Raw genomic sequence first — 16,353 nt, forward strand, 5'->3', positions numbered from 1 at the left:
AGTCATCGCTGGGATTACAACAATTGCGTTGTCATTCCTTTGCAAAGAAAATAAACAACTGAAAATTATGCCTTGTTACCTAGGCGAGGTTGTCAAACCAAGAATTGAAAATTTTGCAAGTTTTTTATTTATTGAAGGGAAAACACGATTGCATCAATAATAAGCTTGGGAAAGAGGGGGCGGACAAACATTTTGCCACCACTCTTTATAACTAGCAGAGACACGAAGACCGGGAAAAAGTGGAAGAGTAACAAAAGAGTCTCAACCATATCTGGCAGAATGGTATGTTTCGGACCACTGCGCTGATATAAGGTCGAACTCTGACACGACTCCTGATAGCAGCCGCATCTCTATGTGCTTCTGTCTCTGAGAAAACTGTCGAACACATCGCTCTGGATGATAGTAGGCGCAGAAGAATGGACCAAGCAGCTTGAATCTCTTGCCATATGCATAGGTGTATCTGGGAGGCGTTAATTCTTGATCAAAATAGTCCCATACCACTTTCTCTTCCTGCAGATAATCGATCAGGAACCGGTACCGTGCAACTGGAAGGAGCTCCTTGCTGTTGTATCTGAACGAACTAGCTCGGGTCGGCACATGCTGAAGAAACCAAGACTGAAGCGCGTAAGTACATCCTTCGACTAGAATGGACTCTCCAAGTGTGAAGTGGGTCAATCCCTTGTATAGAAAGCAAGTGCGGCCATGGCTATCGAAAGACGGTTGGTCTGTCGACTTCCCCATCTTCTCAGAAGCTGAAATATTCTGACATCCACATAATTTTGTCTATCTAGAAAGAAAGCAAGTCCCATAGTGCACAAAACCATCGCATGCTGAATTCTCTCTCGAGCTGTCCTGGACAATGAGCTGACTTCTGCGAATTCTCCATATTGTCGGTAGATCTCGATCAGGCTCACGTATTCATTTCCATTTTTTTCATTCAATGGCCAAGACTTGCGCCCTGTCATGCGAGCCACAACATCTTTAGGGTCTAGACCCTTGACATTGATCAAAAATTGTTGCTCTAACGGATCTCCAGGCTGACCGACTGGCTCAGGCAGTCCCATAATCTCTGAAAACTCATCCATCAGTAGTGTCATCTCGCCCCATGGGAACCAGAATGTGTAACTGCGTGGATTCCACCGCTCTGCCAGTGCATAGATCAGATTGTCATTAACTGTCAACTTCCCCACTACAGATGTCAGTTCCAACCCACAATCGCTCAAATGGTCCGGAAACATACGAGAGAAGTTTTTGAACCAAACATAGTACCACCAGGGGAAGAAGGGTCCAGTGGTGAGAGCTCGATGCTCGGAAAGACTTTGTCGCACCTCGTAGGAGATGTGACCCTCAGGAAAAACGGAATTGAGCTGACTGGATGCCATTGGACTGAAAGATAGGAAGATTTGGAATTAGACATTGGAAAAATATAAGAATTTTGAAAATTGCAGGCAAGATAAAATAAAAAGCTGGAAATTCGAAGTCCAGAGGAACGAAAGAATTGAAAATCACCTGGAGTTTTGAAGAAAAGGTGGATAATTTGAAAAAATCATCCAGGGTTTTTAAGAAAAAGGAGATATTTCATAAAAGATGAAAATGAGGTATTTTTGAAAAATTGTCTGGTATTTTGGAAAAAATGGGAAAATATGAGAAAATAGGACGAAAAGGAATATCATACATTCAATCATAAACAATTATGCACATACAGCAATCCCTAAGAAGCTGACTCTAAATGCATTGATTTTGAAAGAGCTTTAGGATCCTAATCATGACTCTAGGCTCAGATCAACTGTGTCCAATCATGCTATGCCGATATACTCGAGCCGAGGCTCGATGTAGGTGGCATAAAAATTCATCTCCGGTTCTAGGCTTGTGTTTTCCCAACATCCTTGAGCACCTGCCAATATACGTTGGACTATGCCCTTGGTACATGGCAGGGGGCGTGAGCCCAAATAAGTGGCTCAGTTGTGAGGCTTTGTCCCAAACTATGGTTCTGAAAGAGAGCCCAACAACGTGAAGACCGGGTAGACATAGGTGGGGTGGTTTTGAAAACATGAGCACATGCAGACAAATAAAGGGCTCTAAAACCTAAAGAGATAGAGATTTTGAAATTTTTTTAAGAAGCAAGCATTGTCTTCATACAATTCCTAGATTGAGGAGTGTTGTATTTCAGACCTAAGTCTAAGTGAGCATGCATAATTCTCCTCAATTAGTCCTACCAAACCATGCCTAGTCTATGTGCAATCCATGTCAGCTGGGTTCAAGTCTAGGCTCCTAGGTTCACATGATATCAAAAAATAAAAGCTGACATTTTGTAGAACACGGTTTTGATAATTGAACTAAGTCAAAGCACAAAATTGATCAGGCGAAGACAGGTCCCATCACGGTCGCCAAACTTGTTATCATCGCAAAAAATTTTCCCCTCTCTTGCGAGAGAGAAACGAATTTCGTGAGTCAAACTCGACCAAAGTTTTAAAAATGGTTTTGGAAATTAACTCACCTCTGTTTTGAAAGTTTGCAGGAAAATTCCGTGGAATGGGATCCGTCTGTCGGTACGAGGTTCAACCGTTTCTGGCGCCTTTACGAGGGGTAATTGAACCAAGGATCAATTATGTGTTTTAACTTGACTCAAATATCTAAATTATGCTCTATTTTTTCCTAGAATGCGCAAAGAATCAGGCTTGCTGTGAAATTTTGAAAAGATGCAAGTTTTAAAAGGATGATGTTTGCTTGGAAAGTTGAAATATGCTTGGAAAATGATTTGAAAAGTTCTTGAAATTGGAATTCCTGGGAAAATCATTGAATTTCATTGGAAATCAGAAATTGGATTAGAAAGTGATTTCTCAGGAAAACTTGAACTTTGGAAAATCGATTTTGAGCTTTGAATTGCTTTTCTGAGGAAATGGATTTGAGAATTCTGGGAAAATCAGAAAATTCATTGGAAATTTATTTTTGAAATGGAAAATGAATTCTCAGGAAAGTGGATCTTTAAGAAAATCGATTTCTGAAAACTTGGGATTTTGAAATTTGAGCATTTTAAAACATTGAAAAATCTTGATTTGGACTTGGGAAATGCTTTGAAATGTCATTTGAAAACTCAGGATTTTGAGAAAATCAGATCCTGAGAAAGTCTTGGAAATTCTTGAGAAAACTGAATTTTCTAGAATTGAAATTGGAAAATGAATTTGAAAATAATGCAATTTGAATGATATGAATGAATGAATATGAATTTGAAAAGGGGATTTCATTGAGAAATTGGAAAATCCTTTTGAAACTTTGAGAAATGCAGTGCATTTTTGAAGTTAGCCTAAGTGTGTAGGCTAAATGTGGCTAATATGAATATCATAAATCTTAGTTTTCTTCGTATTCTGACTATGACCATAAATACGAATCTCACCGAGTTTATAAACTCCATAATAGCTTTTGCACGTGCCATTTGTGTAAACCATAGTGAATTTGAAATAAATGTGCATGAATCACACATCAAATAATTAAATTTGCAGAAATTAAACTATATGCAATACAGCCCTATTCTAAGCAGAAATATATCTCTTATTCCAAATATTACATTCTTTTTACATTAAATTGAATAAAATAAAGAAATAAAATAACTAAGTCTTCTTCTTGAATGTTTCTGCAAAACTAGAAAACAATGTTAGCACAAAAATGTAGGTTTTTCTGAATTTATCCGAAAATATGAGAAATTATCGAATATTTTTCAGATATAAACCCAAATTCATACCCCCTTTGATATAAACATAATAAATAATGAATAAATTTCGAAAATAAACTTGAAAATTCTTAATTGTGGTCAAAATGACCAAAATACCCCTGATGACCTTGAAATCAGGGTTTTTTGAAAGAAATTTTATAAATTTTGGAAAGTTGAAAATCAAATGAAATAAATCAAATACAATATGATGAAATATGATGATATGCATAAAAAATTGGAAAATTAAATTTTAGAATTTCAAAATTTAGATTAAAATGACCAAAATACCCTTGATAACAAGACTGGCCTTGAAACCAGGGTTTTCTGAAATAAATTTTGCAAAATTGAAAAATATGAAAGGCAAATGATATTGAAATTAACCCTAATATGATTCTAGATGCTTGTGTACATGATAAAAACCGTAAAATGGCAAAAATATCATAAAATATCAAATTTAACTTGATTTTCGCCTGATTTTCGCTTCTGAATTTCAAGATAAACTAACACATGAAGCAAATAAACTTGGAATTAAGCCAAATTTGGCATGAACACCTAAAATAACCCTAAAAACAGAATGGATCTCGAAAATCTAATTTTTTTGTATTTTTAAATATGGAAATTCAAATAAAAACCATAAATTTTGTGATTTTTGCCTAAAATGATGATTCTAAAGGAGATTTCGGATATCAAACTTCCATAAAAAATTTCTCAAATTTTATGGGGTGACAGAGGACAGTAAGGAAACGATTTTTGCCATTTACACTTTCTGGTTTTGACCTATGGTCTGAGTTGTACCACTCCGGCAAGTCGGATTGGAATTCGGCGACTCTAGGATTTAGGAGAAACAGACAGGTTTCGGTAGAAAATATGGGAAAAATAATAAACAGATTGGAAAAAGGCTGAAATTGTGGGAAACTATCCCTGACAAACAGGGAAAAATTTGATATTTTTGTATCACTAGGATTCGGGTTACGGTTTGGAAAAGGGCACGCTGTTATCAGAGACCCAAATCTCTGAAATTTTGGGTTATTGAAATCTGTCAGACAAAAAAGCAATTTTCGGAAAAAATACTGAAACAGTTCAAAAAAATTCCCAAATTTTATGAAATGATAGAAAAATATGTTAGAAACAACTTTTGTGTTGAACGTTTTTGAATACAAGCTACGGATTGAACGGACTCGATGCATTAGGGTCTGTCTATACCCTGACAAAGGAAAATAGAGATTTTCCCAAAGGTCTGGGAAATCCGATTTTTGACAGAGGTCAAAACTGATTGGAAAAACCTTAAAATTTCCAGATTATTAGCAGATTCCATTATAAATCCACTGTGATTTTTGGAGGATAATACGGATCTTCCAAGAGGGTGGTGTCGGAGGTTCTTGTCTGCTAAAGAAGAAATTGAAAATTCAGAGAAGCAGAAAACCCGATGTAGGGTTTGATTGGTTTAGATGGGTTCCAAAACCCAGATTGATCCAAATACTTGGTAGGGAATGACAGGCAGACAAATCTAAATACAGTGAAATTTCCAAGATTTTTTGAAATAAAGCATCCACATGAAATCATAACTTGATTCTACGTAAACATGGAAATCTATGAATTCTAAGCTAAATTTTAACAAATCTATGTAATATGAACAAAATGAAAATAATGAAATTGATCCATAAATGATATTTAAAACATTACTATATGCAATATGAGAATTAAATTAAAGACCAATAAAGGGGTATGAGTCATCTTATTATTTGGCTTATGAAGTGAAAATCCAATCCATCGTCTAGATGGATCTTCATTCCATGGCCTCTTACACAAACTATAAAGAATACTTGAAATGAATATCAAGAATTCATATGATAAACTAAAAGGGACCTTTGAAATTAAATTCCACTATATAAAAAAAAAGAAAGAAAAAAAAAACAAAGCAAAGATATGGATAAACCTTGGATCGGCAAGGGAGATGGCTGCGAGAGTGAAAGACTTTGATCAATGGATCGTTGGTGGAAGTTGGAATCTTAGAGGATGCTGGAGCCGTGTGGATCTTGCTGCTGGGAATCGATTTGAGATGGCTGCAAAGTGTTGAAGTGGTGCTGCCAACGTGAAAGGCTGCCACAGCAAGGGCGTTGGAGATGGTTGCGACCAAGAGAGGAGCTATGGCCGACTGCTGCAATTAGAAGAAGTGCAACAAGGATGATGGCTGGATGTAGTGTTGGCTGTGGTGCAGTTGCTGGTTGAAGATGCAGCAAGGTGGGCTGCTAAAAGGCTGGTGTTGTGGAGAGCTTCAAGGTTGGTTGTTGTGTAAGGCTGAAGAAGAGCTGCAAGGCAATGGAGGATGGTGCTTCAAAGTGGAGGTCGGCTGAAGCTATTGAAGAGGAAGTTGTGGTGGTGATGCTATGCTGCTGGCTGGAGGTGCTGGTTGATGTGGTGGCTGTTATCGTCGCGAAATTTTTCCCCTGTCTTCCCTTCCTTGCAAAAGAGAAAGGAAAGAGTGATGATACATGAAATGCACATCATGTAAACAAGTTTTTCATGCATTCTGTATCAAGTTTAAGGTTTTAAACCCATGTTTGGATGTGTTTTGATAGTAAGGAGCTATGGTTCGAATTTCAGAAAAATCAGAGTTAAAATGAGAGAGTTATGGCTATTTCAGTGTTTGGGCACGGATTTCGAGGTGGATCGGATCCATATCCGACCCAATTAGGTTAATTGGACCTTGGATCAACTCTTTAAAAGTCCAAAACCCAACCCACATGCCTATCTAGATCCATTTCAAAAAGTTTTTCTGAAAACCTCCCAGAAAGAGGCGCCTAGAAAATATATTTTTTATAACATTGTTTTTGCAAATTCCAAAAAGTATAAATATACTTTTTAGAGAAGCCCTAGGCATCTTTGGCTGTGTTTGGACGCCCCCTACAGTGATTCTACAGCAGCAGATCCTTCCTCTCCATCTCCCCCACGTGTTGGCCATTGAAGATCGACCTATGCTTGATTTTCAAGCATATTTTCGAGTTTTCTTTTGTTTCTTTTCATTTCTTTCTTGTTCCTTGCTGTCTTCTCACTACTTTTCTGTACTTTTGCAGGTGTAGCAGAGGTGGAGACCATTAATCTTGGGCGGGAGTGCGCAACACACCACCAAGGTGAGCCGGCCCTACCTCCATCCGGCTTTCTACACCCTCCGATCGCGAATCGGCTCACTTTCCATCGTCGGTGGATCTCCAACGTGTAGCAGTTGCAAAAGGTACCGATTTTGGTGAAGTACAGCATTCTCGAACTGTATAGGACGTCCATCTCCAGCCACGGTCCGCTCTTCTTCATCCCCCCGGTCGTCGGATCTTCCAAAAGGTAGGTCTTCTTCTTCCTTCTCTTCTAGATAAAACCGATTTGTGTGTGGATTTTGTTTTATTATTTTCTGGGTGTTTCTTAGTTTTCTTTTTGTTTCAACCTTAGAGTAGCAGTCGTGCATAGACCAGCACGTTAGATTAGGTTTGTGTGTGTGGTTGATTCGTTGGAATCGAGTTTTTATTGATTTTTCATCCTTTTTATAAAAATCGGCTAGATCTTCATCTAGTCGATTTTTCAAGTTTGTCATAAGTGTTCTTGGTGTTGTTTTACAGAAAATCCAATAAAGAAAGTGTTCATTTTGATTCATCTTAGTCGGTTTTGTGTGTGGGTTGCATTTGATTTTAATTAAACATAAAAATCCAAAAATCGGCTAGACTTATTCTAGTCGATTCTTGATTTTTGCAAAAATATTTTTCTGTTTTGATATTTTTGTTTTGTCCAGCATGTATCTTGTATGGTGTTGCTGAAAATCTCATTAAGAAATTTCATTTTAGTTTATTCTAAGTCGTGGGGTGTGCTTGTGTCTTGTTTTGATTTCATTTTTGAAAAAGAAAAAAAAAATCGGCTAGAGATATTCTAGCCGATCTTTACATTTTTGTTAAAAGGGTGTTTAGAGTGGTAAGTTGTGTTGCTTGCTGTGTGTTTAGTGTGTTAACAGTAGCATAAAGTGGTGTTAGTCATTCCATTGTTTTAGGATTGATTTACTTAATTGTTTTAATCATTTTTCGTTTTTGTGTTTGAGTGTATTATTGAAAATTATAAAAATCAAGTTTTCTTTATTTTTTTTTATGTTTTTAATTCCAGCATAGTGATGTTCTTGTTAGCTTTTGTGTAATTAGGAGTCATTTTTAGTATTTTCTAACTTAGTTTTATCAAAATAGTAGTTACTTAGTTTTATTGCTTTTCGTTAGTTTATAATTTTATTTTATTTTTATTTTTATTTTCGTGTAGTTCTTCTTCTTCCCCAAGGTGGGGCGGCAGCCATTAGAGCTCCCCTTGAGCTCTTGGTCGAATTTTTAGAAATTAGTAATTGTCATTAATTGAGTTAGGTAAGTGTAATTAGGTTGTCTAGGTTCATTGTATTAGGGTTTAGTGTCTTAGTCGTTTTTAGGGGTCATTTAAGGAAGTTTTGGGAATTAGAGTAGCTCATTCAATTAATTTAGGAAATCGTGTTTTTCAAATTAGATCCTCTAATTACTTTAGGTAGATTTTAAATTCTTTAGTTTAAATAGTCTTAATTAGTGTAGACGATTTTTGAGGAGGAGGGCAATTAATGTATGGAAATTGGGAAACTCTTTCTTGGAAAGAATTGAATTTTCAAAAATCGTGTGGAGTAAAGAAAGAAAGCATTAAAATCTGATTATTTATTAGAAGGGAGTTACGAAGTGAACATTGGAAAGTGATTTGAAAATTTATTGCATTTCCCAAGTGAGAGGTTATGATTTCAAGAAAGAAATAAGTGCTTTTAAATTCTTTTTGGAAAGTCCAATTCGTGGGGTTCTCTAGGTTAGACGTTTCCACTTTCCAATTTGCATTTTAATGCCATTCTTAATGGGGTTAGACGGTTTTTGATATTCCAATTTTCTAAAAATCATCAATGCGCCTTTCCTTCTTCTTAGTTAACCTTCCTTACTGGATTAAATTAGAGTAGGGTCTAATTAACTTAGTCTAAGTCAACCTAAGTCCACCATAGGTCTGATCCAAGACCAAGATCTAACCCGAGTCAAGCTTGATCCGAGTCTATCCCAACCTACCTAACTCAAACCTAACCCTAGGTTGAGTCAAACCTAGTTCAACTTTCTCGAGCCTAGTCAAAGGCCTAAATTTAGTTTGAGTCAACCCTTAGTCTAAACCAAGTCGAGTCAACCGAGCTTACCTTACCCCATTCGAGCCTAGTCAAATCTAAGTTGAGTCAAGCTTAGTTGGACCTAAGTCAACTCGAACCTAGTTGACTAAGTCAACCATAAACCGAGTTCAACCTAGTCTTCATAAGCCTAAGTCTAAGACCTAGCCCTAACCCTAACCAAGTCCAAGTCAAGTCAACCGAGCCACCTAAATCAACCCGCCCCTAGTTGACTAAGTCAAACCCAAAACCAAACCTAACTCGAGCCTACCCAAGTTAACCCCCCATAGCTAAGCCTAAACCGAGTCCATTGGAGTCAACCGACCCTAGTCCTAGTCGAACACGTGTCCTATTGTTCCATTTTAGTCCCCTAAGTTCTTGATTTACTTATAGCAAATTTAGATTAGCTAATGTAGTTATCTCTTTAATTGTTTAGCCAAAATTTCTAATTGTTGATTTGATTGGTGTTTGTTAGTTTACCGGTTGTTGATTAGTTAGTAGTATAGTGTAGTTAGTTTATAGAGAATATATCATTTAGTCCTATATTTAACTACATTATTTAGTGTATTGATTGTAATTGCATTAGTATTTCCTTTAGTGCATATTCATAACATGCATGTCATACTTCGTGTAGAGTTCATGTAGCTTCATTATAGTTAGCATCTGCATATAATCAGTTATATAGGATTAATTAAGTTTGCATTGCACGTAGATTATATTCTTAGAGAGTAAAATAGTTCAAATAGTGAATAGTGCACTCAAATAAAAACCAGATTTTTACCCTGTCGCATTAGCATTATTTTCTGTGTAAAAACTCTGTGTTTTCCAAAATTTTTTCTTCTATTCACTTTATTGACGTGTTATTTAACTGCAGACCAAATTTCAGCTCATTCGGAGTTGGTTTGGTCTGATTTTTAAGCGTTTTTTGAAAACCGTTTTTTCTGTTTTTTTAATTTCGGGACTTTCGATATCCTGATTTTTCCCAGTTTTGAAACGCTTATATCTGGAGTTCCAGATACTGTTTTTCAATTCTGTAAACACTGTCAGATTGTTTAATCTGTCAGTTGCAGAACAGAACAAATTTCAGGAAAATCGGACCTCATTTGCCCTGTCAAACAGTGGTTTTCCGATAACCTGTCAGAATGCTATTTTACACTAGTTAGGGGCAGTTTCGTAATTTTCTTAGTTTCGGCAATTTAGACTTGTTTTCAATAATTTCTGCATTTTAGGAGTTGCATCATCATCATACAGCATTAGTAGAGTTAAATTGGTTAATTTTAGAATTAATTTAGTATTTTATTTAATTTTTGCTTGATAAATAGCATTTGTTTTGTAATTTTCGTAAAATTAGAAATAGTTTTAGTTATTGTTTTAATTGTTAGAATAGAAAACTAACTTTGTATTTTTCTGCATTTTTAGGTTGAAAAGCATATTTAGTGTCCAGGGTTATTGACCAAGTGAGAAGATTCTCTACGTGGCGAAAAGACGGAAATACCCTTGGCATGGAGCAGAAGACTGATTGCTTGATTACTTTTCTTTTAGTGATTATTTGTAGTTGTATTAACTTTATAATTGTAGATTGATATTTGTCATTAATAAATTAGATTTTCTAGAAATATTGTGTTTAATTCCTGTTCCCTGAGGATTCGACCCGTACTTACCACTTTGTGGAAAGTCGGTTTTTATATTTTTGGTTGACGATTTTTCAAAGTTTATTGAAAATAATTGTTTTAAAAAGATCATTTCAAAATATCAACCAAATTTTGGCGCCGTTGCCGGGGAACGGCGAATTAATTACTTTATTTCTTAGAGTTTGATTTGTTAATTGGTTTTATTTAATTAGTTGTTTTATTTTTAGTTAGTAGGATTAGTAAGTGAATATAGGATTAACATAGTTAGTAAATATAGGATTCACGTTCTGTCTTTCTAGGATTCACTTGAATTTCATTCTGCAAGGAGCGATTAGACAGGTGGGTTTTAGAAAAACTTAGTTTGTGATTTCCTGTATTTATCTGTTCAGTACTTTAGAGTAGTTTAATTTGTTATTTCATTTACTTAGTTAGATCATTCTGACATAATTAGTTTAGTATATTTGTTTAGTAGTTGTTTATTTTGTGTTATTTACATTTTAGTACCTGTGTAGTTTAGATTTAGAGTTAGGTCGTTTGCTTACATCTGGTCTTAGTACCAGTGTATGCAGGGTCGACGAGGTCTAGGAACCCCATTACACCCATTTGTTGACAACCCAGAGAGAATTTTACATTCTCATCGAAGTTCGGCAACAATCGCTAACATGGATCCTCCACCTCCACCCCCAGTTCTTTCACGCCCTCTGCGGGAATACTTCATTCCCACAGACTATGTTCAGGCATCCTGCATTCGGAGACCCGATGTAGGAGCGCCACATTATGAGATTAAGGCCAGCATTATTCAAATGCTTCCATCCTTTTATGGCCTTAGTCATGAGGATCCCTACCGACATTTAGATGAATTCCTCGAAATCTGTTCTACTGTTAAGATACAAAATTTCGATAATGATGCTTTAAGGTTGACTCTATTTCCCTTTTCATTGAAGGACAAAGCCAAGTATTGGCTGAAGTCCTTAGATTCTGTAGAAATAGAGTCATGGGATCAATTGCAACAGGAGTTTCTTCGGAAATATTTTCCCATTGGTCGTACGAACCAATATCGTAGAGCCATCACTAGCTTTTCAGAGCTAGATGGTGAGCGCTTTCATGAGACCTGGAAGAGAATGAAGGATCTCCTCAGGAAATGTCCCCATCATCAGGTGCCGAAATGGCAACTGGTGCAGAGCTTCTACGATGGATTGTCTGACAAGAATCGTCAGATGATCGACTCTTCATGTGGAGGGACATTCATGCTGAAGAGCGAGGATGAAGCATGGAGGTTATTTGATACATTGGCCGAGAATTCTCTCCATCATGCTTCGAGCTCTCATTCTGATAGAGCCACACCTAGCATTCAGAAGAAAGCTGGTGTTCTTGAAGTTGGTCCATCTACTGCACTACAGTGCAAGGTAGACATGATTGCTCAGAAGCTGGACCAGCTTCTCTTAGGACCATCCACTACACAGCAGGTGTGTACTCTTTGTGCCAGTCCGGCACACAAGATCACTGAGTGCCCTTCGGCAGCTCAGTACCCTGAATTTGTTCAAGAACAAGTTCAGGCAGCTCAGGGTTACGTCAGACCGCCGAATAACCCATTTTCATCGACATATAATCCGGGTTGGCGTAACCATCCCAATTTTTCATGGAAGAATCCACTGTCTTCCATGCAAATGCCTACTTCCTCTCAGCCAGTTCGGCAGCCATCTTTTACTCAGTCATTTCAAAGACCGAACTATGCTCAGTCTTCTTCTTCTTCTGTTACTCCCCCGATTCAGCAGGAGTCTGCCCTGCAGACATCTTTTGAGGAGAGACTTCTCCAGGCATTCCAAGAAGTGAAAACTTCTAATCAGAACGCCTTCGAGAAGTGTAGCCAGATTTTGAGCTCGCATACGCAGTCCATTGCGAAGTTAGAATCGCAAATGGGACACTTAGCTGAGGCTATTAGTAAGAGACCCGAGGGTACATTGCCGAGTCAGGCTGTCATGAACCCGAAGGGAAAGGACCAGATGACTGGAGGCCTATTTCATACTGAGACACAGCATCAGGCCAAATCGGTTATGGCCCTGAGGAGTGAACGTGAGTATCACGTCGAGAGCAGAGAGCGAGAGAGTAGAGAGAGGATAGAGGAGCCAGAGACCATTGTTTCACCTACGTCGGCTCAATCATCATCCCCATCACCATCATCACCTTCACTATCTTTATCATCTCCATCCTCAGAGAAGAAGAAGAAGGATAGGAGTGAGCCTTCTCACAAAGAGGAGGAGCCAGCAGAGTATATTCCCCCACCACCCTATCCCAAAGCATTAGAGTCTCCTGGTTATAGAGGGAAGCAAGGTGCGAAGATCCAGGACATGCTTGACATCTTCAAGCATGTGCAGATCAACCTACCTTTGCTCGATGCTATTCAGCAGGTGCCGGCATATGCCAAATTCCTGAAGGAACTATGTATGCAGAAGCGTAAATCTAGAGAGCGAGTTCCTAACAGGGTCCATTTGACTGAGCAGGTGAGTTCAGTACTTCAGCATCAGACACCACCAAAGCTCAAAGACCCTGGAGCCCCTATCATTGCTTGTACTATCTTGGAGCAAGCGTGAACATTCTGCCCGGATATTTCTTTGATTCTTTTGGGCTAGGAGAGATGAGATCGACTCTGATTACACTGCAGCTGGCAGATCGTTCTATCAAGGTACCGAGAGGTGTCATGGAGGACGTGCTAGTTAAGGTGGATGACTTTTATTTTCCAGTCGATTTCATTATTCTTGATATGGAAGGAGTAGACAGCCAGCACCAGACTCTGATTATTTTAGGCAGACCATTCTTGGCGACTGCCAATGCGTGCATCAACTGTAGGACCGGAGCCATGGATCTCTCATTCGGCAATCGAAAGGTCAAGCTGAATATTTTCAATGCCGCAATGGGACCAGCAGGAAACATGGACTGCTTTCATGTAGACATTGCACAGGAGTTAGTGGAGGAGCAGCCCGAGTTGTACATTACTGAGGATTCTTTAGATTTGTACCATATAGAGAAGAATAGTTGTGTAGATAGTGTAGATGTGTCTAGAGTGTCGTCAGAGAGACCACCTTGGGGAGCGGTCAGGGAGCCTCTTCCACCACTTGCGGAGACCCCCGCCAAATCTTCGATTGAGTCACCTCCGAAACTTGAGTTGAAACCATTACCAGATTCACTCAAGTATGCATACCTCGGAGATGAGGAGACTCTGCCTGTGATCATCTCGTCCTTGCTCACTGAGGAGCAGGAACAGAAATTGCTGACTATTCTTCGAGAGCATAAGGCAGCGATTGGCTGGGGAGTTGCTGATCTGAAGGGGATTGATCCTTCATTCTGCATGCATAGAATCCATTGTGATGAGGAAGTCAAGCCATTTAGGGATATGCAGAGAAGGCTAAATCCCAACATGAAGGAAGTGGTGAAGAAAGAGGTGGTGAAATGGTTGGATGCCGGAATCATTTACCCTATTTCTGATAGCCAGTGGGTCAGTCCGATTCAGGTTGTGCCGAAGAAGTCAGGACTCACTATGGTTGAGAATGAGAAGGGTGAGAGAATTCCGATGAGGACCACTACAGGGTGGCGAGTCTGCATCGATTATAGAAAGCTCAATGTGGCAACTAAGAAAGATCATTTCCCATTGCCATTCATTGATCAGATATTAGAGAGACTCGCAGGACAGAGCTACTACTGCTTTCTAGATGGATATTCAGGATACAATCAGGTAGCTGTCCATCCTGACGACCAGGAGAAGACCACGTTTACATGTCCTTATGGCACCTTTGCGTTTAGACGTATGCCTTTTGGGCTCTGTAATGCCCCGGCTACTTTTCAGAGGTGCATGCTTGCTATCTTCTCGGACATGATTGATGATGTGATGGAAGTTTTTATGGACGACTTTTCAGTGTATGGCTCTTCTTTTGAAGATTGCCTACAAAAACTTGCTCGAGTACTGAGTAGGTGTGTGGAGACCAATCTCGTACTGAGTTGGGAAAAGAGCCATTTTATGGTCCAGGAGGGGATTGTGCTAGGACACATTGTATCCAAGCGTGGTATTGAGGTTGACAGAGCGAAGGTGGAATCCATTTCCCGTTTGACTCCACCCACCCCTGTGAGGCAGATTCGATCATTTTTAGGGCATGCGGGATTTTACAGGCGGTTCATAAAAGATTTCAGCAAAATCTCTCGACCGCTTTGCACGTTATTGGAGAAAGACCAGCCCTTTGTTTTCGGTGAGGATTGTATGAAGGCCTTTGAGATTCTCAAAGAGGCCTTGATTACTGCACCTATTTTGAGACCTCCAGATTGAACTCTCCCATTTGAGATTATGTGCGATGTATCTGATTATGCTATGGGGGCCATTTTAGGACAACGCATTGATAGGAAGCTCTATGTGATCTACTATGCGAGTAGAACTCTGTCTGATGCTCAGATGAATTATACTACGATAGAGAAGGAGCTACTTGCGGTAGTTTTTGCATTGGATAAATTTAGGTCATATTTACTCGGTTCGAAGGTGGTTGTCTATTCTGACCATTCTGCATTGTAATATTTGTTGAATAAGAAAGACACCAAACCGAGATTGATTCGTTGGGTCCTACTACTACAGGAGTTTGATCTCGAGATTCGAGATAAGAAGGGAAGCGAGAATGTAGTAGCAGACCATCTTTCCAGACTGATCGTGGAGACCACGCAGGATCAGAAGCCGATCAGTGATTCTTTCCCCGACGAGCATATCATGTCAGTCAGTACATCGCAGTTACCATGGTTTGCAGATATTGTGAACTATCTGGTTTCGAGGCAGATACCTGAGCATTGGAACAAGAATGAGCGTGAGAGATTCCTATCTCAGGTGAGGCACTATTATTGGGATGAACCAGAGTTGTTCAAATACTATGCAGACCAGATCATTAGGAGATGTGTTCCGGAGGAAGAGTACCAGTCCATTCTGAATTTTTCTCATTCATTAGCCTATGGAGGGCATTTTAGTAGTAGGAAGACAGCTGCAAAGGTTTTGCAGTCAGGATTTTATTGGCCCACACTCCACAGGGATGCTCATGAGTTCTGTAGGCGATGCCTGCGATGTCAGCAGATTGGAAACATGTCCAAGAGGGACATGATGCCTTTGCTCCCGATTTTGATAGTCGAGATTTTTGATGTTTGAAGCATTGATTTTATGGGACCATTTCTGCCTTCCTTCGGAAATTTATACATTTTGGTGGCGGTTGATTATGTGTCCAAGTGGGTCGAGGCTGTGGCAACCAAGACCAATGATCATAGAGTAGTGCTTAAGTTCATTAAGCACAACATTTTCAGTCGTTTTGGGGTGCCACGTGCGATGATTAGCGATGGTGGCAAGCATTTTAGGAATGTACAGATATCTTCTCTACTGAGAAGATATTCTGTCAATCATAGATTCACCACTCCATATCATCCGCAGACTAGTGGACAGGTTGAAGTGTCCAATAGGGAGATTAAGCGAATTTTAGAAAAGACAGTTCGTCCGGACCGCAAGGATTGGTCCCAGCGCTTAGATGATGCACTTTGAGCATATAGAACTGCATTTAAGACTCCCATTGGCATGTCCCCGTATCGCCTTGTATTCGAGAAAGCATGCCATCTTCCTGTCGAGCTAGAGCATAGAGCGTACTGGGCTATCAAGAAATTGAATTCTGACCTCACCCAGGCTGGCAAAGAGAGAGCACTGCAGCTCTTAGAATTAGAAGAACTCAGGAATGATGCATATGAGAATGCCAAATTATACAAAGCTCGCACAAAAGCATTTCATGATAAGCATATTGTCAGAAAAGTGTTTGAGCCAGATCAGA

The sequence above is a fragment of the Nuphar pumila genome, chromosome 5 (assembly GCF_984573655.1).
Source record: "Nuphar pumila chromosome 5, dmNupPumi1.hap1.1, whole genome shotgun sequence".
Lineage (NCBI taxonomy): Eukaryota > Viridiplantae > Streptophyta > Magnoliopsida > Nymphaeales > Nymphaeaceae > Nuphar > Nuphar pumila.